The sequence below is a fragment of the Onychomys torridus genome, chromosome 8 (assembly GCF_903995425.1).
Source record: "Onychomys torridus chromosome 8, mOncTor1.1, whole genome shotgun sequence".
Lineage (NCBI taxonomy): Eukaryota > Metazoa > Chordata > Mammalia > Rodentia > Cricetidae > Onychomys > Onychomys torridus.
In genome coordinates this window covers 1,502,160-1,526,804 of record NC_050450.1, presented here as the reverse complement: position 1 = coordinate 1,526,804, position 24,645 = coordinate 1,502,160, and positions in this window count along the sequence as shown.

The window sequence follows — 24,645 nt, the reverse complement described above, 5'->3', positions numbered from 1 at the left end:
TCATCCATCAGTTAATTTCTGTTCAATTGTATGCAGTGAGATGGCTTAAAGGAGGCAGGAGAAAATATTTGTTAATCTTGTAAATTCTTTGCTTGGAGATACATACTACATGTGTGTTTACCTCTCATAGAGACTGTTTCAGTGCTCTGTTACCACATCCCAACACTTAAAACTTGAAACTTAGATTTTATAATACTCATCCATTTATTCTATTTTTACATTTGGGGGCTCTCTGGAAATATAATTTAAAACTATAAGTATTTTGCCTTTCCTCTTCATATCAACCTTTCTCTTCTGAACATGACATGGCCACAGCACTGGTAAACTCATAGTTGCTGTGGTTAGCTGCACAAAATCAAGCCATCAAGAATTCTAGAATAGAGTGGGAAGGAGGTCATGAACCCTATCCTTAATTAGGGCTTAGGACAGTTAATGGACTCTGGGGGAAGAAGAGTCATTTTTCTTTAAGGGTGTGATTCCTTATAAGTCAACCATTCTCCAGTGGATGATTCCACACCCATGAGTACATAGGCAGCAAAATATGGAGCTAATGGATTATTTTTTAAAAGTAGAAGGGACATGAAATTAAAGTAGTAGGTAGGTGTGTATGGGTCTATGAGAAATTAGGAGAAGTGGGAGGTGAATATAAGCAAAATAGATTGTATGAAATTCTCAAAGAATTGCTAAAAATATTATCCCTAAAATCATGATTCCAGGAAATATAGGATTTCAGCAATTACACTGCAATTCTATATTTTTGTGTTTTTGTTTATTTGTTTGTTTTTGTTTCTACTGTTTGGGTAATAGCCCTTTATGCAAATATGTTCTGGTAGACACCATACCCTGGAGTGAGCTTGCACATGAAGGAGGACTATTATATGGTTTTATTCTATGTATACAGTGGCCCAGTTATCAGGTCCTCCCTTGCCTTGGTAGTTCCATCTGAACCTTGAATGGGAACCATTTATCCTTGAGTATATGATAAGGAGGTAGAAAACAGGACAAAGAAATAAGTGCCCAAAGCATCAAAACTGATATATTTTAAAACGTGACAGAGAAGTCCTGAAAACATAAAAGCAAGTAACATTATACAGACCGAACAGATTATATCTTGGAATATATGTGTATATACATGTATTCATGTAATAATAATTAGTAAAGAAGAAGCAGGAGGAGGAAGAGGAGGAGGAGGAGGAGGAGGAGGAGGAGGAGGAGGAGGAGGAGAAGGAAGAAGAAGAAGAAGAAGAAGAAGAAGAAGAAGAAGAAGAAGAAGAAGAAGAAGAAGAAGGAGAAGCCCATGAATTTGAAAGAGAGTGTGGAGGGGAATATAGGGATATAGGGGGTAAGAAAGAGTAGGAGAAATGTAATTAAATTATAATCTCAAAAATTAAAAAAAAAATGCCTTCAATAAAAAAAAATATAGAGCAAGACTCAAAGTCCTTCTGTCCTCAGACTATGTATAACTAAAGAGGATATGGGATGGAAAGGGCAAGCCCTAAGTAAAATGGATCTGCCCTCTAGACATCAGAGAAGGTGAGAACAAGGAAATGACCTATAAAGGACTGAGACTTTGGAGACACAGAACTTTTGAGCCTTGGACTTTCTTCAACTCTGGCCCACTTCCATTCTCTGGATCCTTCTCTTTCTTAAATAAAACAGACTATTGCTATCACTGCCATGTGTCTTGGGTTCCTTTCCTTGCTGTGGGACACAAAAGCCTAGAAATCTCAGTGGGTGCTCTCTAGCCTTTGAACCACACCTATAATAATCCCACCCACTAGACATTTCCTCCATAGACTATAAAGCAATTATCCTTCCAAGCTGCAACATGAAGACACCTGAACAAACCACTAGGTGTCTTTGCAGATCATGACAATGGTCCTAGCATATGCTTTTAAATGATGCCCAGATCTTCAGAATGAAATGCAGTCAAATGATTCTTAACTTGTCTATATTAACCACAGCAATGTGGATGACTAACTGAAAAGAGGAGTAGGACCAAACTCACTAGATGCATTAAGAAAATAATCCAAGATGGGTCACAAAATCTCATAAGACTCCACTTTCCACTTCCTGTTTAATTGAAATTATCAGCCTTTCAAAGGCTGACCTTGCTTTTTACTTTTGCTGTAATGAGCATTTTGAGAGTTCTGGGGCCATATAACAGTGCTCTCTGGGAAGTAGAAGGCTAGAGAGAGACACCGCCAGCCGCTGCCATGAAAAGCAACATGTAAAGACACTGGTAAGCCACAAGCCATGTGGCAAAGTATAGACTAACAGAAATAGGTTAATTTAAGATAGAAGAAGTAGATAACAAGAAGCCTGCCACGGCCATACAGTTTCTAAACAATGTAAGTTTCTGTGTGCTTTCTTGGTTGGGTCTGAGCAACTGTGGGACTGGCCGGTAAGAGAGATTTGTCCTGACTGCAGGCCAGGCAGGAAAACTCTAACTACAGTGCTCAGAGCTCCAGGACAAATAAATTTAGCAGATGCAAGATATGCCTAACAGATACAAGGTTCATAGAAACTTCTCCTTCAACAGAATCATGCTTCCTAGACCAAACTAATATTCAAGTTGAGAGTCTCTATTCTTTGTGTGAGGCTCCCTAGTGGGTTTTCAAACTTTCAAGCTGATGTGATGCATCACAAAAATATTGACCACCTATCTACCACATTGCTTCTCCTGGAAGTGTCCCCTGTAGAGCCCAGACTCCAGCTGTACAGTGTCACATCCTCTATGTACTTCCCTCTGTTTATGATACTCACCCTTGCTGTTAGATGCCACACACTCAGCTTTTAAATTCAACTTAAAGAACACTTAATTGAAAAATGCCCTTTTGCTTCCTGAGTGGGGCTGAGATTCCCTTTCTACATGCCCAGAAAGACACACATACATCATCCCATAACCACTACAAGGTCTTGTTAGCATGGTGACAGAGCCATTTCCCCACTAGCAAATATCCAAATGCTTAGGCAAGGTAAGCACTCAGTAGTAATCCTGAAATGGTAACATTTACTAGTTAATGTAAGTGCAATTGTGTGTAAGTCTAAACTTCAAACCTATGAAGATATACTTTGAAACCTGTTTCTTCATGTGGCAAGAGTGATCCCTAATTGCAAGAGCCACTCTTACATTCTGTGACAAACATACTTAACAGAACAACTCAAGGCAGAGGAGCTTGCTTTGGCTAATAGCTTTGAAAAGTCTAGTCTGTGGTCATTTGGCTCCATACACTTGGGTACACATAGACAAACCCAGAGTTGTGCTGTGAGTCACCTAATTAATCTTGTTAATTTTATCAAGTTGACAAGATAAAAGCCATCATGCAATCTAAGACCATACATGCAGAATGACATAGAAAATGTAAGATAGTGTACAGTTTTGCTCCTAATTGTTTAAGTCAAAGCTGACCAAAGAATAGAGAAATCACAGTTAGTAACTGTGCACAGGAGCACCACTTAAGACATCTCCATCTCAGTCTTCTGTAGTGTGCTGCTGAGGCTAATCTTAGAGCTTTAACTCTGTGCTCAGAGCTCCAACCTGTTGAATAACTAGTATTACCAACCTTACTCCTCCATAATTTTTATCTTTGAAGAAAAGAAACTCCACTTCCTTAATTTACTACCATTCCTTTTGTGCCCTATGTCCTATGAAGCTCACTGAATCCCTGTTCTTTGAGGAACATTCTTTTACATGGTTTGTATGCTAAGCTTCTACCCCTCAGAGGGCTTGTTCCTTCACCTTGCTGTGTAGCTGTTCCATCCTGTATGGCCAACTGGTGAGAGAATGGAGTGGTATTTGCTCTGCCCATGACCTTGGATTATACAGCCCAAAGGAGACAATGCTTCCTGCTGTTGTACATGGCCTCTTATAAGGAGTTGGAGAAGGGGCATATGCCCCTTCTCCCTGCTCCTGCCTGAAAGGTGGATTGACTTCCTGTCAGATCAAGAGACAACTTCAACTGTCTACTCCATTCTATATTTGTGAGTATATTTCCTCAATATATATCTTAATAAGTTCTGTTATCTATTCAATAGAATCATGTGGATTTTTCATAATAAGTGGAGCCTAAAGAGAGGAGAAGAAAGGAGAGTGGGGATATGCTGTGAGCTACCGCCAGAAGAAGCAAGATGTGAAAGTACTGGTAAGCCACAAAGCCACGTGGCAATGCATAGGTTAATAGAAATGGGCTGAGTTAATTTGTAAAAGCTAGCTAGTGAGAAGCCTGAGCCATTAGGCCATACACTTTTAAGTAATATAAGCTTTTGGGTTATATAAGCCGGTAATTAAGATAAGGCTGTGTCCTGTGGGACCAGGCAGGACACAGGAAAACTTTTAACTACAAGAGAACTTAGGCTTCGACTCTCTGGACCTATAAACCATCTTTTGGTGGTAAATATGTCTACTTGGTGTTACTACATTGTCTGAATAAAGCTGTTCAACTCACTTCTGTTGTTAGAGTGTGTCAAACTGGTTCCTTGTGGTAACAATCCAGGAGATGAGACTGGAGTTGGAGTTCCTTTCATTTGTTTTCTCATGGCTAAGTAAGCTGTCAGGAAAGGTTATGGAGAGGGCTCAGTGGGCAGAGGTGTTTGCAGCTGAGACTGGTCACCTCAGTTTTGTCCATAGATACCACAGAGTAGAAGAAGAGAACTGAATCCTGCAAGTTATCCTATGACCTCCACACATGTGTCATGACATGTATCTACTACACACACACACACACACACACACACACACACTAAATAAACAAATAAATAAATAAATAAATAAATAAAACAAATCTTTTAAGTAAGCTGTCAATATTTCTTGAAATACAATATTTTTAATGACATTAATTTAATATAAAAGTTATTTTATAAGCTATAAAATATAAAGCACAGGACCTCTTTCTAAGAGTGTATGTTACATTTAAAGCTGGCCTTCAGAATACAGTGCTTTTGTTATATCCCAAACATATTTTGAAAGTATAATTAAAATGGAACCAGTGACTTAGTAATCATTCTGTTATGTTAATATATGTAATGTCTTTTCTGCTCCTTTTTACCTATTAAGAGTGAAAAGTGACTCCTATATTTGATTTTGCTCTGCATGACAGATTGCCTCAATCAAGATGTAAAACACTAAGGGAAGAAAAATTTGGGGCAAGGGTGGGGAGCAGGAACAGAGTCAAAAGGTTGGCTTAACTATGTTCATATTTGAGTAAACTCTAGGTATGTGGATTCCCCAAAGTCTTACTGCCTCATAATGTGACAAAATAGGATCGTTGTAGTTGTGACCATTTTTAAGTCTACTGGAGCAGGTTGGTCTCAAAACCAATGTTTCTTGTGTCCTTAGCAAAAAGAGGGATGAGAATATATGCAGGGAGAGCACCATGTGAAGATGAAAGCAGAAATCAGAATAATGATTTCATAATCCAAGAGCTTCAGAGGTATCATCTAGGTCTCAGAGGTGGAGGAGTGGTAGCAGACTGGTTCTCAGAAGTTCTCAGAGGAAACCAGCTCTTATGGTATCATGAACTCAAATATCTGTCAAGAACTGTGAGACAATAGACTTCTGCTATTTGACTGACACTGTAGGGCAGCTCCAGCAAAGAAGTAAGCACTCACACAGAGGTGACAACAGGTGGTGTGGGAGATGGGGCTGGGATAGTAGGCTGGATTGGAGTTGAAAATAACTTGTGACCTAGCAATTGCAGTCAATGGCCCTAGACCAAGTGAGGTTACAATAAAATGTTTATGGGGCAGAGCAAAGCACAAAAGCACAAGTTACGAGTATTTATGAGGGGAGGGAAGCAACATCTGGAAAGTGAGCAGGGAAGCCATGGAAATGACAGATGTTAGAAAATAAAGGTTCTACCTTGTTTTCTCATAGGTGACCCCAAAAGCTGGATCAATTCCCATAAATGGGAGGTTAGAAAATGACCACATTACACCATGTCTTGTGTTTCTATTTTATGTAATAGCATAAATTTAAAACAACTAACTTTGAAAATTGGATGTTTATGATTTCTAACATAGTAAATGATGAAATGGAGGCTTAAAATGGATGCATTTAATAGAGTTTCTTGTTGAAAAAGCATAGGGATTGTGTTTGGAGATCAGAGCAGTGTAAACTGCTGCAGGTAAAATTTTCATTGGATGGATCAACTAAGGCAACTAACACCACTAATTACATCTGTGTGTCTTTCCAAAAATGCTTGGTGCATAATACATCCCCCAAAACATGCAGACTCCCCTCCCTGACAACCCTCCTTATTCTCTCTTCTTCTCTTTAAGCACAAATAAAACAGCCAGAAGGTTTTTCTAGTCTTGCCTGTATGGTGATATTTTATTTGTACTGAAATGTGATTTTATTTGTATGTTAATAAATAAAGTTGCCTGGGGGTCAGAGCTAATAGCAAGCCATGGCAGAAGCTGGGCGGTGGTGGCGCATACCTTTAATCCCAGCACTTGGAAGGCAGAGCTAGGCAGATCTCTGTGTGTTCAAGGATATAGCCAGCATGGAGACACATGCCTTTAATCTCAATACCAACCATAGAAGACCTGGAGATCCGTATGGACAGGCAGTGATGAGGAGGTCATGTGGTTGGGTTTACAACAAATGAGAAGGCAGAACAGAAAGTCAATAAAAAGGACAGACACACAGGAAGTGGTTCTCTTGCTGAGGGAAAGGATAGCAGCGTGAGTGAAGGGTAAGGTTTTTAGCTCTTAGCTATTGCTCTGACCTCTTGGGCTAGTAACTCTGCAATTGGCTCTGTGTTTCTTATTTAATAAGACTGTTCGCTGGGTAGTAATCCCAGAACTTGAGAGGCAGAGGCAGGTAGATCTCTGTGAGTTCAAGGCCAGCCTGGTCTACAGAGCTAGTCCAGGATAGGCTCCAAAGCTCCAAAGCTCCCTGTCTTGAAAAAACCAACCAAACAAACAAACAAAAAAGACTGTTCATCTGCATGCCTGGCCCCTCAGTCCCACAGTCCTGCATTTCCTCTGGTCCCGCCCTGTCCTGTGGTGCCTCAGCTGTTTATAAATAAATATTGAGAGGCTTAATATTAATTACCAATTGCATGGCCTATGGCAGGCTTCTTGCTAGCTACCTCTTATAACTTAACCCATTTCTATTATTCTATAAGTTGCCATGTGGCCTTGGCATTATCTGCCTGCTGGCATCTTGGCTGGTAGCTGACTTCTCTCTCTCTCTTTTCTTCTCCCTGTATATCTGCTGGGATTTCCTCCCTGCCTCTAAGCTGCCTTTGTTTAGGCCAATGCAGCTTTATTTATCAACCAATCAGAGCATCACATATTCATAGCATACAGAAAGACACCCCACAGCACTTTACACAGGCAACTTTTTAATCTATTCTTCATGTTCTGCTTTTTGAAGCCATTGACTGTGGTACTTTGTAATTCCTTTAGGAAGACTCCTAGTATGTGTTATTTTTTAACTCATTCTTTAAGAAAACTCAGCCCACCTATTTCATAGCTTATTCTCCCTTCCTTCATTTATTACTTTGCAGTATTTCTTGAAACTGTCTCTTATGTAAATACTAAAAATTTTTAGTTTCACTCACTTTTCTGGACATCCCTTCTTCTTTTTCTTTTCGAGACAGGGTTTCTCTCTGTAGCTTTGTGCCTTTTCCTGGAACTCACTTGGTAGCCCAGGCTGGCCTTGAACTCACAGAGTTCACAGGGAGGCCTAGCTCTGCCTCCTGAGTGCTGAGATTAAAGACATGCACCACCACCGCCCGGCTGAACATCCTTTCTCAATGGAGATTTAGGTTATTGACAATATTTTCTATCACAATCAGTATTACCACGAGCAAAACTGACAAACTCCATGAGGTATGTACAAATAGGAACAGTCTCTTATGGGTAAATTGATTTTACAGATTTGTTCAATGTAAACTAGTCTTTAAGGCAGATTTCTAAAAGTGGAATTTGGGCTGGTGAATGTATTAACTGTAGTTTCTCAAAAGCCTAGAGTGCAGTGACCAGTTCACTATCTCACTAAGTGTTAGCTTCTGCATATATATGGCTGAATTATATATAGTCAAACACTTTGACTCTTGGTTAATTTCCTTAGTAAGCATGGAATGTCTTGTTCCCCAATCATATTTCACTCCACATGAAATTAGTGGGTTTTTGTTTGTTTGTTTGTTTGTTTGTTTGTTTTTTGTTTTGTTTTTTTTTTTTGTTTTTTTTTTTTTCAGCTTGACACAGGCCAGAATTATCTGTGAAGAGGGGAACTCAATTGAGAAAATGCCTCCAGCAGATTGGCCTATGAGCAAATCTATGGGACATTTTCTTGTTTACTATTGATGTGCAAAGGCCCAACCATTTGTAGGTGGCCCCATCCATAGGTGGTAGTCCTGAGTTGTATAAAGAAGTAGGCTGAGTAAGCTGTGGGGAACAAGCCAGTAAGAAATGTTTCTCCAGTCTCCCCTTCAGCCCCTTCCAGATCCCTTCCATATTGGACTGTAAGATACAAAGTGAAATAAATCTTCTCCTCCTCAAGGGCTTTTGCTCATGATGCTTAACACAGCAATAGTAAGAAAGCTAGAACAAAGTTAAATCTATTTCTAGTCGACTGCAGATGTCCACTACTCACAGGTCAGGAAAATTTATTTTTTTCTCTATGAGATGAATTTCAAATATATTTTTCCTTTGTTTTTTCTCATGATGGTCTTTCACTTTGAGACTTTATTGTATATTATTGAATCTATCAATTTATTTTTATGCCTGTGATTTGTATCATAACCTTTGCTTTTCTGAAATTATAAATTAATTCTACCAGCATTTCTCATTGTATTTTAAATTTTTTTTTACTTTTGCTTAAATGACTGACTTATTTTATGCTGGTACAAACCTTAAATTCTTCTCAGGTTAGCTGTTTGTTGTTTTCATATCATTCATTGATTTTTTTTTCCCTTTAATGTAACATTAAATATTAATTAAACATTAAACAATTTCTTTAATATGAAGAGTGTTTCAGATATTGAGAGTGTGCCTGCATTTTCAGTGCAGTGTTCTGTTTACTTTAATCCATACTCATCCTTTATTGTGGCCTTATGCTATACTTGATTTCTATAGGTTCTATTGCTTTTTTTTTCCCCAGAGGCCAGAGGAGGGCTGTGGTTTCCCTGGAACTAGAGTTACAGACAGCTGTAGGCCATCATATGAATTTAGGTTCCTCTGCAAGAGTAGGCACTAAACCATCCTCTTCAGCCCTGCATTTTTAAATTAAAATAAATAATATTTACAAGATAATCAATTACCAGGAATTAACCTACTTTTATAAGAAAGAGAAAGGATGGCTGGACATCTATCTTTAACTATGGGCAGCACCTGAATCAATGTTGTTTGCATTTTATATAACTGGTTAGTGGGACAGGTAGGGCATTCACAAAGAGAGGTGAAGTATTAGAGAGATTTTGTACAAACAATACAAACATAACAGAGACCAGCAAAAGGCAAACATTTACCTGAGGGATTTCCATAAGTATTTGGAAAACTCAGTCTAAACTTGGCAAACAAAATCACTTGATACAGATTGTGCTTTTTTTTATTAAATATGTTTATTATTAAAATGTTTTCCATTTTACATACCAACCCCAGTTACCCCTCCTTTCCCTTTTCCCACCTCCTCACCTCCCTCCCACTCTATCCCCATCCACTCCTCAGAGTGGGCAAGGCCTCCCATGGTAGTCAACAAAGTCTGGCATACCAAGTTGAAGGAGAGCCTAGCCCCTCTCCATTGTATAAAGGCTGAGCAAGGTATCCCACCACAGGGAATGGGCTCCAAAAAACCAGTTCATGCATCTGGGATAACAGGGACCCCACAAACAGACTGAGTCACATAGTTGTGACCCACATTCAGCAGGCCTAGTTCAGTCCAATGCAGGTTCCCGAGCTGTCAGTCCAGAGTCAGTGAGCTCCAACTAGCACCCATCAGCTGTCTCTGTGGGTTTCCCCATCATGTTCTTGACCCCCTCTTCTTTCTTTTTTTTTTTTTGAATGTCAAATGCCATTTATTGAAGGAGGGAGGAGGTCTTAAATACAGGCTTACAGCACAATGGGGGAACCCTGGATGGCATAAGTTCACTTCTAATGTTTTTTTGTTTTGTTTTGTTTTGTTTTGTTTTTTGAGCTGAGGATCGAACCCCACGCCTTGCGCTTGCTAGGCAAGCACTCTACCATTGAGCTAAATCCCCACCCCCACTCCTGATGTTTTACAATCTTGCATCTAAGCAGTTAATGCCCAATATGCTGGATACACAGACAAGGACCTTCTCTTAAGCATTCACCAGGGTAGAATCCTGAAGGGAATTAGCATAGGGAGGATATCAAGGTCAAGGTCAGCAAGCAATGAAATAGTTACCCAAAACAGGGGCCAGGGACCTACAGGTCACCCCCATTTACTAAAAAAATGAGCTTCTGACTTAGGGTGCATGGGACGTCAGCAGGTCACCTTACCCATCATGGAGACACCTGTCCAGGCCACACAGGTAGGTATTCTGTCTTAGGTTGGTGAGCGCCCCCTAGGTATTACAAGTCTCTGAATACTCATTATCATACAGGCTCAATTGTGTGAGAGCTGCAGGGTTAACTGTTGCCAAAGATCTCTAAGTGGCGCTGGGCTTGCAATCTGTGTGTTCGACACAGAAAAGACCAACAGAAGTCTTAATCCACCCACAGCCGGTAGGTTAAAGGCAACTGAGCCATTCCCTTCCTTAACGAGCCTTACTGCAAATTGGAGTCCTTGTAAGATGGTATCCCGAGAGCAAATGGAACTTGAGTTTATAAACAAGGGCAATTGAAATGTATATAACTATTGATTTAAATTTATAATGCCCAATAGAATGAAAGATTAATTAACTGTGGTAGCTACTTTTGCTGCTGGGTCTCCACTGTGCTAGCTGTAGTGACCAAATATGAAATGAATGAAACAGTAGTAGCAGTGGTCACCACTGTTATACCAGCAACCATGGCAGCAGTGATGTCAAATTCTCTTCTGGAGCATATCGGTATCCATTGGCATGGACGCAACTCCAGGAACAGGAACCGCCCAGGCCCATTATTCTTGATCCCAGCATGACCCAAGCTGGAAGCTCTGCAAAAGAACAACTAAGATCCATAAAGAAAATACAGGCAGCTCACAAGGAACAGCACTAATGGTCTCATAATGACTACATTCAGACTCACAGATTTTAAGGTATCTTCAAAGGGGGCTAAATGAATTTCAGGAGGCCAAAAAATGTTGCACAGAGCCACTCCTGAGAAGCAGGTATTACTCCAATTTGTGAGAATGAAAATGATTAGCTGGCATGCTACTGTTAATAAATGGAGGTCGGTGATCTTCAGTGTTATCCTTTATCTCCTAGGTGTATGGGTGACACATTCTCAAAGATACTTCAAAGAGCAGTTACCATACATTACCTTCTGGAGAATCTAAACGCATGGCTGCAGTTCCTAGGCTTACATTAATGCTTGCAAAAGCTGGCCATATTGGGCTTTCAATAACCATTGGTATCGGAAGGGGAGAGTTTTTCACGAAGGTCAAATAGGTCTCTACCATGTTGGGCTTTAGCTGCAGCCACAATGCACCCTCAGCGCTCAGAAGCCCAATGAGGAATTTTATTGTCCTGAGGAAAGACATAAGCAGAACCCCAGGCCCACACCAACACCAGATTGGGTCCCCTCCAAGTGTCAGTAGAAAGGTCCTTCCATCGCTCCAGAGGGTGATTTGCAACAGGAGCCCTCCAGTGCTTATCTGTAGTGGATATTCCAGCAGAATCCACTGATAAGAAATTTAAAATATATAGTACAAGGGAAAGAATAGACTGTGGAGAGGAATGATGAGCCCTTCGTTTCCCCTTTTTGCTGTAGCAAAATATATTTGTCTGTTTGTTTGTATTTAATAATTCAAATTTTTCTTTTCTTTTTTCTTTTTTAGATTAATTAATTTATTTATTTTTCTATTATCAGCTTGATACAGTATAAATTCTTACCTTAATAGTGTAATGTTTCATTGAGGGTTGTTCAGTAACAGAGTAAAACCAGATCTTATTATAAGCAACAATCATATTAAGGTCCCTCCATGTCATATATATAGCCTTATGGTTCTGTGGGTTGCAGTCTGATTGTTCTTTGCATTCTATCTAGAATCCACTTATGAGTGAGTACATACCATGTTTGTCCTTCTGGGTTTGGGTTACCTCACTCAGGATGATTGTTTCTAGTTCCATCCATTTGCCTTCGAATTTCATGCTGTCATTGTTTTAATCTGTTGCATAGTACTCCATTGTGTATATGTACCACATTTTCTTAATCCATTCTTCAGTTTATGGGCATCTAGGTTGTTTCCAGGTTCTGGCTATTACAAATAATGCTGCTATGAACATAGTTGAGCATGTATCTTTGTGGTATGGTTGAGCATTCCTTGGGTATATGCCCAAGAATGGTATGGTTGGGTCTTGAGGTAGTTCGATTCCCAATTTTCTGAGAAACTGCCATACTGACTTCCACAGTGGTTGTACAAGTATGCATTCCCACAAACAGTGGAGTAGTGTTCCCTTTGCTCCGCATCCTCTCCAACCTGTCATTAGTGTTTTTGATCATAGCCATTCTGGCAGATGTAAGGTGGTAACTCAGAGTCGTTTTGATTTGCATTTCTCTGATGATTAAGGATGTGAGCATTTCTTTAAATGTCTTTCAGCCATTTGTGTTTCTTGTTTTGTGAATTCTCTGTTTAGCTCTTTAGCCCATTTTGTAATTGCATTGTTCAGTATTTTAATGTCTAATTTCTTGAGTTCTTTATATACTAGGAGATCAATCCTCTGTCAGACGTGGGGTTGGTGAAGGTCTTTTCCCATTCTGTAGGTTGTGTTTTTGTCTTATTGACTGTATCTTTTGCCCTGCAAAAGCTTCTCAGTTTTAAGAGGTCCCATTTATTAATTGTTGTGCTCAGTTTTGTGCTATTGGTGTTATAGTTAGGAAGTGATCTCCGGTGCCAATGTGTTCAAGAGTACTTTCTACTTTCTCTTCTATTAAGTTTAGTGTAACAGGATTTATATTGAGGTCTTTGATCCACTTGAACTTGAGTTTTGTGCATGGCGACAGATATGGATCTATTTGTAATCTTTTACATGTTGACATCCAGTTATGCCAGCACCATTTGTTAAAGATAATTTCTTTTTTCCATTGTATAGTTTTGGCTTCTTTGTCAAAAATCAGGTGTTCATAAGTGTGTGGATTAATGTCAGGGTCTTCAATTCGATTCCATTGGTCCATATGACGGTTTTTATACCAGTACCAGGCTGTTTTTATTACTATAGCTCTATAGTAGGGTTTGAGGTCTGGGATATTGATGCCTCCAGAGGTTGCTTTATCATACAGGATTCTTTCAGCTATCCTGGGTATTTTATTTTTCCATATGAAGTTGAGTATTGTTCTTTCCAAGTCTGTGAAGAATTGTGTTGGGATTTTGATGGGGATTGCATTGAATCTATAGATTGTTTTTGGTAAGATTGCCATTTTTACTATGAGCATGGGATATCCTTCCATTTTCTGATATCTTCTTCAATGTCTTTCTTTAGAGGTTTAAAGTTTTTATCAAAAAGGTTCTTCATTTGTTTAGTTAGTGTTATCTCAAGGTATTTTTTTTTTTGTGGCTATTATAAAGGGTGATGTTTCTCTGACTTCTTTCTCAGCCATTTTATCATTTGTGTATAGGAGGGCTACTGATTTTTTTGAGTTGGTCTTGTATCCTGACACTTTACTGAAGGAGTTTATCAGCTGTAGGAATTCCCTGGTAGAATTTTTGGGGTCACTTATGTATACTATCATATCATCTGCAAAAAGTGAAAGTTTAACTTCTTCCTTTCAAATTTGTATCCCTTTGATCTCTTTTTGTTGTCTTAATGCTCTAGCTAGAACTTCTAGCAGTATATTGAATAAATATGGGGAGAGTGGACAGCCTTGTCTTGCTCCTGATTTTAGTGGACTCATTTTGAGTTTCTCTCCATTTAATTTGATGTTGGCTGCTGGCTTGCTATAAATTGCCTTTATTATGTTCAGGAATGTTCCTTGTATTCCTGATCTCTCTAAGACCTTTATCATAAAGGGGTGTTGGATTTTGTCAAAGGCTTTTTTGGCATCTAATGAGATGATCATGTATTTTTTTTCTTTGAGTTTGTTTATATGGTGTATTACATTGACAGATTTTTGTATGTTGAACCATCCTTGCATCCCTGGGTTGTTGATTTTCAGCCCTCTATTTGATTATTTCCTGGCATCTATTTCTCCTGGGTGAGTTTGTTTCTTTTTGTTCTAGCCCTTTCAGTTGTGCTGTTAATTCATTTGTATGAGATTTCTTCATCTTCTTTATGTGTGCATTCAGGGCCATGAATTTTCCTCTTAGTACTGCTTTCATAGTGTCCCATAAGTTTGGGTATGTTGTACTTTCATTTTCATTGAATTCTAGAAAATCTCTGATTTCTTTATTTCTTCCTTGACCCATTGATGTTTCAGGTGAGCATTGTTCAGTTTCCATGAGATTGTAGGCTTTCTATAATTTTTGTTGTTGTTGAAGTCTAACTTTAAGGCATGGTGGTCCGATTAGATACAGGGGTTTATTCCAATGTTTTTGTATCTGTTGAGATTTGTTTTGTGACCAAGCATATGGTCAATTTTTGAGAAGGTTCCATGGAGTGCTGAGAAGAAGGTATGTCCTTTTGTGTTAGGATGGAATGTTCTGTAGATATCTATTATGTCCATTTGAGTCAAAACATCTGTTACATCCTTTATTTCTTTATTGAGTTTCAGTCTGCTAAATCTATCTTTTGGTGAGAGTGGTGTGTTGAAATCTCCCACTACTGATGTGTGGGGTCTGGTATGTGTTTTAAGCTTTAGTAATGTTTCTTTTATGAATGTGGGTGCCTTTGTATTTGTGGCATAAATGTCCAGGATCGAGACTTTACCTTGGTGTATTTTTCCTGTGATAAATACGTAATGTCCATCTTGATCTCTTTTGATTGATTTTAGTTTGAGGTCAATTTTTTTAGATATAAGGATAGGTACACTAGCTTGTTTCTTAGGTCCATTTGTTTGGAAAGCCTTTTCCTAGCCCTTTACTCTGAGGAAGTGTCTGTCTTTGAAGTTGAGGTGTGTTTCTTGTATGCAGCAGAAGGATGGATCCTGTTTTCTTATCCATTCTGTTAGTCTATGTCTTTTTATAGGTGAGTTGAGACCATTGATATTGATGGATATTAATGACCAGTGATTGTTAGTGCCTGTTATTTTTGTGGTGGTGTTGTGTTGTCCTTCTTTGGTGTTTGTTGGTGTGGGATTATCTATTGCCTGAGTTTTCATAGGTGTGTTAAGCTTCTTTAGGTTGGATTTTTCCTTCTAGTGCTTTCTGTAGGGCTGGGTTTGTGGACAAGTATTGTTTTAATTTGGTTTTATATTTGTTTTGTTTTGTTTTGTTTTTGTTTTTTCAAGACAGGGTTTCTCTGCGTAGCTTTGTGCCTTCCCTGGACCTTGCTTGGTAGACCAGGCTGGCCTCGAACTCACAGAAATCTGCCTGCCTGGTTTTATCATGGAATATTTTGTTTACTCCGTCTATGGTGATTGAGAGTTTTGCTCGATATAATAGTCTGGATTGGCATCCGTGGTCTCTTAGTGTCTGCATAACATTTTTCCAGGACCTTCTAGCTTTCATAGATTCTATTGAGAAGTCTGGTGTTACTCTGATGGGTTTACCTTTATATGTTACTTGGTCTTTTTCCTTTGCAGCTCTTAATATTTTTTCTTTGTTCTGTATGTTTAGTGTTTTTATTATTATGTGGTGAGGGGACTTTTTTTTGGATCCAGCCTATTAGGTGTTCTGTAAGCTTCTTGTAACTTCATAGGTATTTCTTTCTTTAGGTTAGGAAGGTTTTCTTCTATGATTTTGTTGAATATGTTTTCTGTGCCTGTGAGTTGGTATTCTTCTCCTTCTTCTATCCCTATTATTCTTAGGTTTGGTCCTTTCATGGTGTCCCATATTTCTTGGATGTTTTGTGTTACGACTTTCTTGTCTTTAGTGTTTTCTTTGAGTGATACATCTATTTTCTCTATTGTGTCTTCATTGTCCAAGATTCTCTGTTCCATCTCTTGCATTCGGTTGGTTATGCTTGTTTCTGTAGTTCCTGTTCATTTAGTCAGGATTTCTATTTCCAGCATTTCATCAGTTTGTGTTTTCTTTATTGTCTCAATTTCATTTTTCAGATCTTGGATTGTTTCCTTCCTCTGTTTAATTACTTTTTCTTGGCTTTCTTTGATTTCTTCCAATTTTTTGTTTGTTTGTTTGTTTTCTTCCATTTCTTTAAGGGAATTTTTTATTTCCTCTCTAAGGGAGTTTTTCACTTCCTCTTTAATGGAGTTTTTCATTTCCTCTTTAATGGAATTTTTATTTCCTCTTTAAGGGAGTTTTTTATTTCTTCTCTAAGGGAGTTTTTCACTTCCTCTTTAATGTAGTTTTTCATTTCCTCTTTAAGGGAATTTTTTTATTTCCTTTTTAATGTAGTTTTTCATTTCCTCTTTAGGGGCCTCTATCATCTTCTTAAAGTCATTTTTAGGGTTGATTTCTTCTGATTCTTCTGCCTTGGTATGTTTAGGTCTTGTAGATGTAGAGTCACTAGGTTGTGATGTTGTCATGTAGGTCTTCATGTTGTTGCCTGTGTTTTTGCACTGGCATCTACTCTTCTCTTCCTGTTTTTCATTTCCTCTTTAAGGGAATTTTTTATTTCCTCTCTAAGGGAGTTTTTCATTTCCTCTTTAATGGTGTTTTTCATTTCCTCATTAAGGGAATTTTTTATTTCCTCTCTAAGGGAGTTTTTCACTTCCTCTTTAATGGTGTTTTTCATTTCCTCTTTAAGGGAATTTTTTATTTCCTCTCTAAGGGAGTTTTTTCATTTCCTCTTTAAGGGCCCCTATCATCTTCTTAAAGTAATTTTTAGGGTTGATTTCTTCTGTTTCTTCTTCCTTGGTATGTTCAGGTCTTGTAGGTGTAGAATCACTAAGTTGTGATGTTGTCATATAGGTCTTCATGTTGTTGCCTGTGTTTTTGCACTAGAGTCTACTCATCTATTCCTCTGTTCGGTGCAGGCAGTGTCTGTGTCTGAAGGTGCCTCTAATTGTTAGTCTTGGTTCACTAGGATTTCTTTGTTAAATTGGTGCTGTTGGGCTGTTTGTTCAGGATCAGTTTAGTCAAATCAGTGTTAGTGGGTTCTGTCTTTGGGAGCAGTTGTTTCTTGTTGGTGTAGGGTGTGCTTATGTTTTCAGTGGTTGTTAGGTTCATAGGGGTTAGGGTTTTTTGTTTGTTTTTTGTTTTTTGGGTTTTTTTTTGGGGGGGGAGGAGTAGAGAAAGGTATCTGTCTGGTCACTGGGACTCCAATGGGTAGGGCCTAGGAGTTAGAGATGTGATCTGCTGGTCTGGAGATGAGAGCTTACCTGTTCTCAGTTGGTGAAGTGTATACTTACAATTTTGGTGTTCTGGTTAGGTGACTGGGTGGTGCCTTCTTTTGTGTTCTCAGGTCACATTTTGCTCTTTGGCCAACTCCTCAGCTGCTCTTGTTTCCTTAGAATGCAAACTGTAGGTTTCTGATTCCTCTCTCAGATGGATTTTAGCTGAGTAGGGTAGTCTCAGTAATACCTCCAAGTTGTTGGGTTTCACGGGATCAGCTGATGGGCCCTGGGTTGGCCTCAGACAGTGTGCAGATCCGCTCTGGTCTCCTCCCACAGAGATGGCTCCTTCCCCAGGTTTTGGGATTAAAAGTGTCCTTGTTCCAAGCTCTTGATTAGGAGTTTCTTTTCACTAACTCCTCAGCGGATGGTAGCTCAGTTTCTGGTTTTTATTATAATTATGTCTAGGCCACTGCCCCCACCACTGCTTGCCTCTGCAGCCCTGGTGCTCTGCACCACCTGCCTGCTTCTGCGTCCCTGGCCCTGCTCCGCATTGCCTCCAGATTATGCTTTCTATGACAAAAGGAAAGTAAGGTTTCACAGGATGTCTTTCAGTAGAAGACTAACAGCAGTGCTGTGCCTGGTTCAGGGCTTTTTCATTCTGTGGGTAAGTGTAGTTGGAGTTTTCCTGCCTGGCCCAGTCAGGACAAATCTCTCTCACCCGCCAGGCCCATAGACACTCAGACCCAACCAAGTAAACACACAGAAACTTATATTGTTTACAAACTGTATGGCCATGGCAGGCTTTTTGTTATCTAGTTCTTCTATCTTAAATTAATCCATCTCTGTTAGTCTATACTTTGCTACGTGGCTTGTGGCTTACCTGTACCCCCCTTTTTCCTTGTCATGGTGGTGGCTGGCAGCATCTCCACCTAGCCTTCCACCTCCCAGAATTCTCTTCTCTCTTGTCCCACCTATATTTCCTGCCTGGCCACTGGCCAATCAGAACTTTATTTACACAGAGCGATATCCACAGCAAGTAAGGATTCTAATCTTTGTTCAGCTTTGTTTTGTGATCTGAGAAAGTCCAGTTTGGTAGTCTCATTAAATCTTGACCTTAATGATATTTTATGGGATGTTTTAGAGAAATTAAGAAAGAATTGCAATACTTAAATGTGTTCAAAAACTAGGCCAAGGAAACGCAATTAATGGGTTCAGTAATCTGCTTCCCCTGGTCAAAGGATCCCCAATAAGTCCCCCAGGTGAGAAGTTTAAAATTTCAAATGATGAGAGTAAAAGAGAAAATCATGTTTTGAAGGAAGCACATAGGCAATTAAAAACCCAATAGCCGTGTCTACAGCCTGCAGATTTGTCTCTACAAATATGTTCTTGGTTTGGTATGAATTTATGATGCCTTGATGAAATGAGTTGGTTGCTATTGTATTCTAAAAAAAAAAAAAAAAAAAAAAAAAAAAAAAAAAACATAGTAAAACTTTCTCCCTTAGAAGTAATTGTGGGTGGGTATAGTGGTCAATAATCTCAGTTAAGGCATGAGTCACCTGAATAACTTCTGTGAGTCTCTAATTTATATCTTTAAAAAGGAGTTGATGACTATCCAATTTATCCTTTACCCTTGTGTAATTGTCTTGCTTTATCTGACATGGTAAAAACCTAAAGTGTCCTGTAAATCTGTCACAAATATCCTTATTTTTATTAACAATGTTTTATCTACTAGAAGGGCAAACAGTGACATCACAGCTAGAATGAAAATGGAGAAAATGTATCTCATATAGTACAGAAGAGTTGTTCATCCTGCCTTGAAGTATACACAAACCATCACTGTTTTCGGGTACTGTGTGCTTTTCCCTACCATCCTGTATTGATTTGGTCAGCAAACTCCAATGACTTAGGTGGAAATAACCTGGAAGAATATCTCTAGCTGTAGTGGGAGGAGATATGCAAGGGTGCTATGATTGAACTAAGAGAAAAGTCTTTTACAAAGATGAAGGGATGAGGTTGACCTAGAGAAAACAATCTCAGCAGTTCAGATCTTTGGTGACAGCAGACAGACACTGGTTGCTTTTCTGTATCAGTGAGCCACTGGGGGCCCCTGCAGAGCTGGCAGCCTATGCTCTTGAACAGACAGCCATGGAAGTAGATATACCAGGATCCTGGAAAATGGAGCAAAGAGGAAATAAATGTGAGTTTCTTTACCTCTCAGAGAGAATATCCTTGGTGTCATCCACTTCCTTCTTCTCTTTTCTACTCTTCTTTATTTCTGCAGTTTTCAGGATGAACATGGGGTCTTGTACATGCCATGCAAATGCTCTACTGCTGACCTATGTACCCCCTGCCACCTCTCATTTTATTCTTTCATCCATTTTCCATCCTTACACTTTTGAGTTCTCTCTCTGTTTCTCTTGAGAGATAATCTAAAGTAAATGACGTATATTTGAATCCTTGTCCCTTGGTTTGTTTCTGGGAGACCCTGAAATAAGAGAGTACATTGATATCAACTGCCAGCTGCCTGATCTTTCATCCCATGAACAAAGGAAGGCTGTGTTTTAACTTGTCTGCTCAGTATTTGATATTTCCAACCTACTCCATGGCAGCCTTAAAAAAAAAAAAAAAAGCTGATTGACTTGCTTAAAGTATAGGCACTATATTTAGGAATGTTTAGATTAAGTTCATGCTTAATTTGAGTTTGAGTGCTTTATCCTTATACAAAACAGCAGCTGAAATTTTTCCAAATGGATTGTTTGAATCAATGATTTGTAAACTACATTCTACAAATGCAGCTTCCAAAAGAATTTTCTAAATATCTGTATGTCTCCCTAAGTGTCTTGGATAAGACACAGTTCACCACACTGGAGTATAATATAGTATCTATAAACTTAAAGCTCCCTCAAGTTCCCACAGCAGCATTCATCCATTTCATTCACTGGCTGAATCTCAGTATGAGCACAAGCATTCCAAATTCTGGGTAAAAGAGGCTAAAGATGCAGAGATGGGAACTGCATTCATCCATTCCGTTATTCTTTTATTTATAGAAGAGTCATTGAGCACTAAGTACTTTAAGGGATTTTTTTTAATTATGGTTAAGATGTGAGCTCCACTAGTTTAATTTATGCTTATTCATTTTTGTTTGCTCATCAACTTGTAAGTAATATTAAAGGAGCAATAACCCCTTGATTAGTGCCCAGTATAAATAAAAGAGGCAGGGCTGTGTGGTCTATGAGTTGGTGAGAAAAGTAGACTGTTAAGGATCTGAGTAAACCTTTCCCAAGTAAAGCCCCTTTAACTGTTGAGGTGTATGTCTCTGTTTCCCCTAGAAACACTCTTCCATGTGTGTAGAAAGGGGTGAGTAGGCTAAGGGTTGTTCCAGGGAAAATGTCAATTGACTGTGAGATGTGATCTGAGGACCGATAGATTCAAGGCCAGAAAATTCCAGAGCCTGACATGCTTCCACTCTGAGAATTATGTTTAGCTTGTGCAAATGAGACATGGACAGCTTTCTTTAGTGACATCTATAGACATTGGTTTTTCAAGACAGGGTTTCTTTATATAATAGCTCTGGCTGTCCTGGAACCCACTCTGTAGATCAGGCTGGCTTCAAACTCATGGAGATCTGCCTGACTCTGCTTCCCGGGTGCTGGGATTGAAGGCATGCAGCACCATGCCTTGCCACATTGTACGATTTTAATTTTTTTAATTAGAATATAAATACATCATTTCTTTATTCCTTTTTGCCCCTCTAACTCCTCCCATGTCTTTCCCCTCTTATCCCCTCTCAAATTCATAGTCTCTTTATGTATACGTTTCTCAGTCTGTCTGGTTTTGCAAAGTTTGTATTTCACTAAGGTTTTTAGGTAAGGAACAGTGAAATACTTGCTTTGATAATTAAACCCAAATGGCTTAACACCACTTAGTGTGAGTTAACAGTAACTGGGGGGTACACCTGTACCCTAGTTCTTGCTCTGACCAGATAGCAAGGTCTGCATCCTAGTATGTCCAAGTATGGCATGTGCTAGTCAGGACAGGGTTCACTCTCTTCCAGGCCAGAGCTGGGTGCTGAGGAGTGGCAGCCTGTTCTCATACAGACAGGATGCCCATGCAGTTCAGTTCAGCACAGCTCTCTGTATTCTTTTCTTAAGTTTTTTCTTTAATTTTCTGTGTAGGAAATTTTGCATGCATGTGTATCTACACCACATGCATGACTGGTGCCCATGGAGACCAGAAGAAGGTGTTGGATCTTCTGAAACTGTTATTACCAGCAGTTGTGAGATGCTACAGCTCTCTGCCAGAGCATCAAGTATCTGCTAAGCCATCTTTATATCCCCTACTTATTCTTTCTTGCTCAGAAACCACATTGGGATTTGGGGAGGTGGCTCAGAGGGTAATATATTTACCATTCAAGTATGAGGAATTGAGTTCATATCCCCACATCCCAGGTAAAGTGGGACATGACAATATGTGTCTTTAATTACAGGATTTCTATAACAAGATGGGAGGTAGATTCAGGAGAATCCCTATAATCCTGGTCAAGGGCCAGCTAGCCTGGCTTACACATAAACTAACGACAGGAAACCAAGAGACACTGTCTCAAACAAGGTGGAAGGATAGACTAAACCTGAGAAGGCTGTCCTTACACTTTTTTTTCAGGCCATAGTGGCACTCATGCATGTACACATGAATGCACACCTTCCTCAACACATACACACAACACAAACAAATGTACCCCTTCCCAAGACACACATGAATGTGCACCTCCCTTAATACATCCACACATATACACACACACACACACACACACACACACACATACACTCACACATGTAATTAAAATAATATTTTAATTAATAATACATTTAATGAAATAATTTAATTTAAAAAAAAGTCTGAAGACACTGTTACTTTGAAAGTTACCAAGTGGAGGGAATAGATAGGGCAAGAGCTCAGGGAATTCTCGAATCATAATTTACCATTTAGCTAAGAAGTGACAAAATTAATTTCATTTGTTACTTTTGAGTTATTTTTCCTCATCTACTCACTAGAAGATCAGAATAATAATCTTGGATAAAGAATAAGTAAGATAAATTCTGCTTGCTCTCCTCTCTCTCTCTCTTTCCACTTCTTCCACAGTCACTTTCTCTGAAAATTGGTCAAGAATCTTGGATTTCTGTCATCATGAGATAGACAACACAGAAAGCTTTCACCTCCAAATTCAGCAAAAATAACATCTACTAAACATGTGTAGTGCTGTGGGTTACTACATTTTGGGGAAGATGCTCTGCTGTACCAATTGGATGTGAGAAATCCACACTAACATTTTATTTGTCTGTAGTACAGGAATATACAGGAAAACATTACAGTTCTTAGGATAAGAATGATGCTTGCTTTTGTTGGTTCAACAAAATTATTTTATTCATTTTTTAGGGCTGATGGAGACAGCATGCCAAGAAGCAATAATCAACTGTGCCACGAGTACCAAGGGCAGAAGAGATATTTGTTATAATGAGTGTTATATAAATCTAAACTGCATGACATCCACCTAGCTAGCAGGCATGATGGATCTTGTTGAGTTTGGCACAATATTAAAATTGGTGATTCAGTAGGGACAGTTATGGGATCTATAATATCAGAGAGAATTACAAGTATTCTTCGAAACACAACTCTTTGACTACTAACATGATGGCAATATTGTCAAACTTCAAATAGTTAGAATACCTTAACTCTACCCTAATTATGAGACTTACTGAAATCTAAATAACATGATAACTATGCATACGTACATATGGCTTAAGTTTTACTTTTAATTGGCCAATACTGAACATGTATTTATAGAGTACAACAACATGGGTGCATATGTGCATACCTATGTGTATGTGTAGTTTCAAGAACCAATCAATCTGATTAGCATATCCTCCACATTACATGCAATCATCTGTGAGTATCCAATGATGATGTGCTCAATGGATAGGCAAAGGGAGCTGAAGAATAAAAAATTGACAGCTATGTCCCCAATCAACATCAAAGTCCATGTATTTAATCTTATAGTAGAAGGTATAATGTTTGCATGTAATTTAAACATGTGCTAAAAGTCATGTCTAGAATACTGTAATACTTAATATAGTTTAAATGCTGTGTAAATAATTGTATTATTTAGGTACCCACTGAAATCTAATTATTTCCTCCTATACTAGGTTGATATTTACACCTGCCTATATACGTGCACACACTATGTGCATATGCATTCCTATTTTTTTGCTGCATTATTCTACTTTTGCTAAGAAAGACCTTAATTATAAACACTTTCTTAGAATACTCTAAGATGACACTTCCACCATTCCTCTCTAAAAAGGAACTTAAAATATTTAGCGCTTGTTGATCCATGAATATCCAGAAGACTTCCATTGGAATTGTGTGGCAGGCTTAGTTATTTAAACCTTCCTTAGGGAAATACTGCTCACAGTTTCAATTTGGTGTCTCCATTGTTCAGTCTCATTTTTCCTCTCTGGCCAAGATCACAAAGGCAACAAAGACTCTTCAATTAAAAAACATTTTTCTTATTCTTAGGCCTATATTTACTTAAAAGAAAGTAAAAATATAGTTCTTGTCTATAAAGAACACAGCATATCTTGAGCAAGAAAGGAGTTTATATATAATTGGTCAGAAATACATGAGGCATATTTAACCTAAAATTAAAGTAGACGTTCTGACTATTCCTAAAATGAAGGATTTGATCTACAAGAGGCTCAGATAATACAATACACCTAAAATGAACTTTTAGGTGATTGTAACCAATTTTAAGGTTGTATATAGCATAATCAGGTTGCAAAGACTAAGCTATTTAAGTAAGTTACCCTCCAACATACCTTCTAGGTGAGTAATTCCCTGGATTTACTATGTTTTCATTTATGAATTGTTCTAACTAAAACAGATTTTGCACTAATTAATGCAAGGCTTAGTAAGTTGATAGGTTAAGATGATGTGGTCAATTCTTACCTCAGGTTCTTGTCCCCCCGCCTCCCTTCAAGAACAGAGTGGGCAGACAGCAAGGGGGAAATAAGTGGAATTTTATTTCTTATGCAGGAGTAACAATTTAAATATGAAACAAAACAATGACCAGTATGGCAAGATATTCCTGGAGGTGCAGCAGTGGCATTTACATCTTGGCAGTAACTAACAGTTGTCTAAATAGACTTA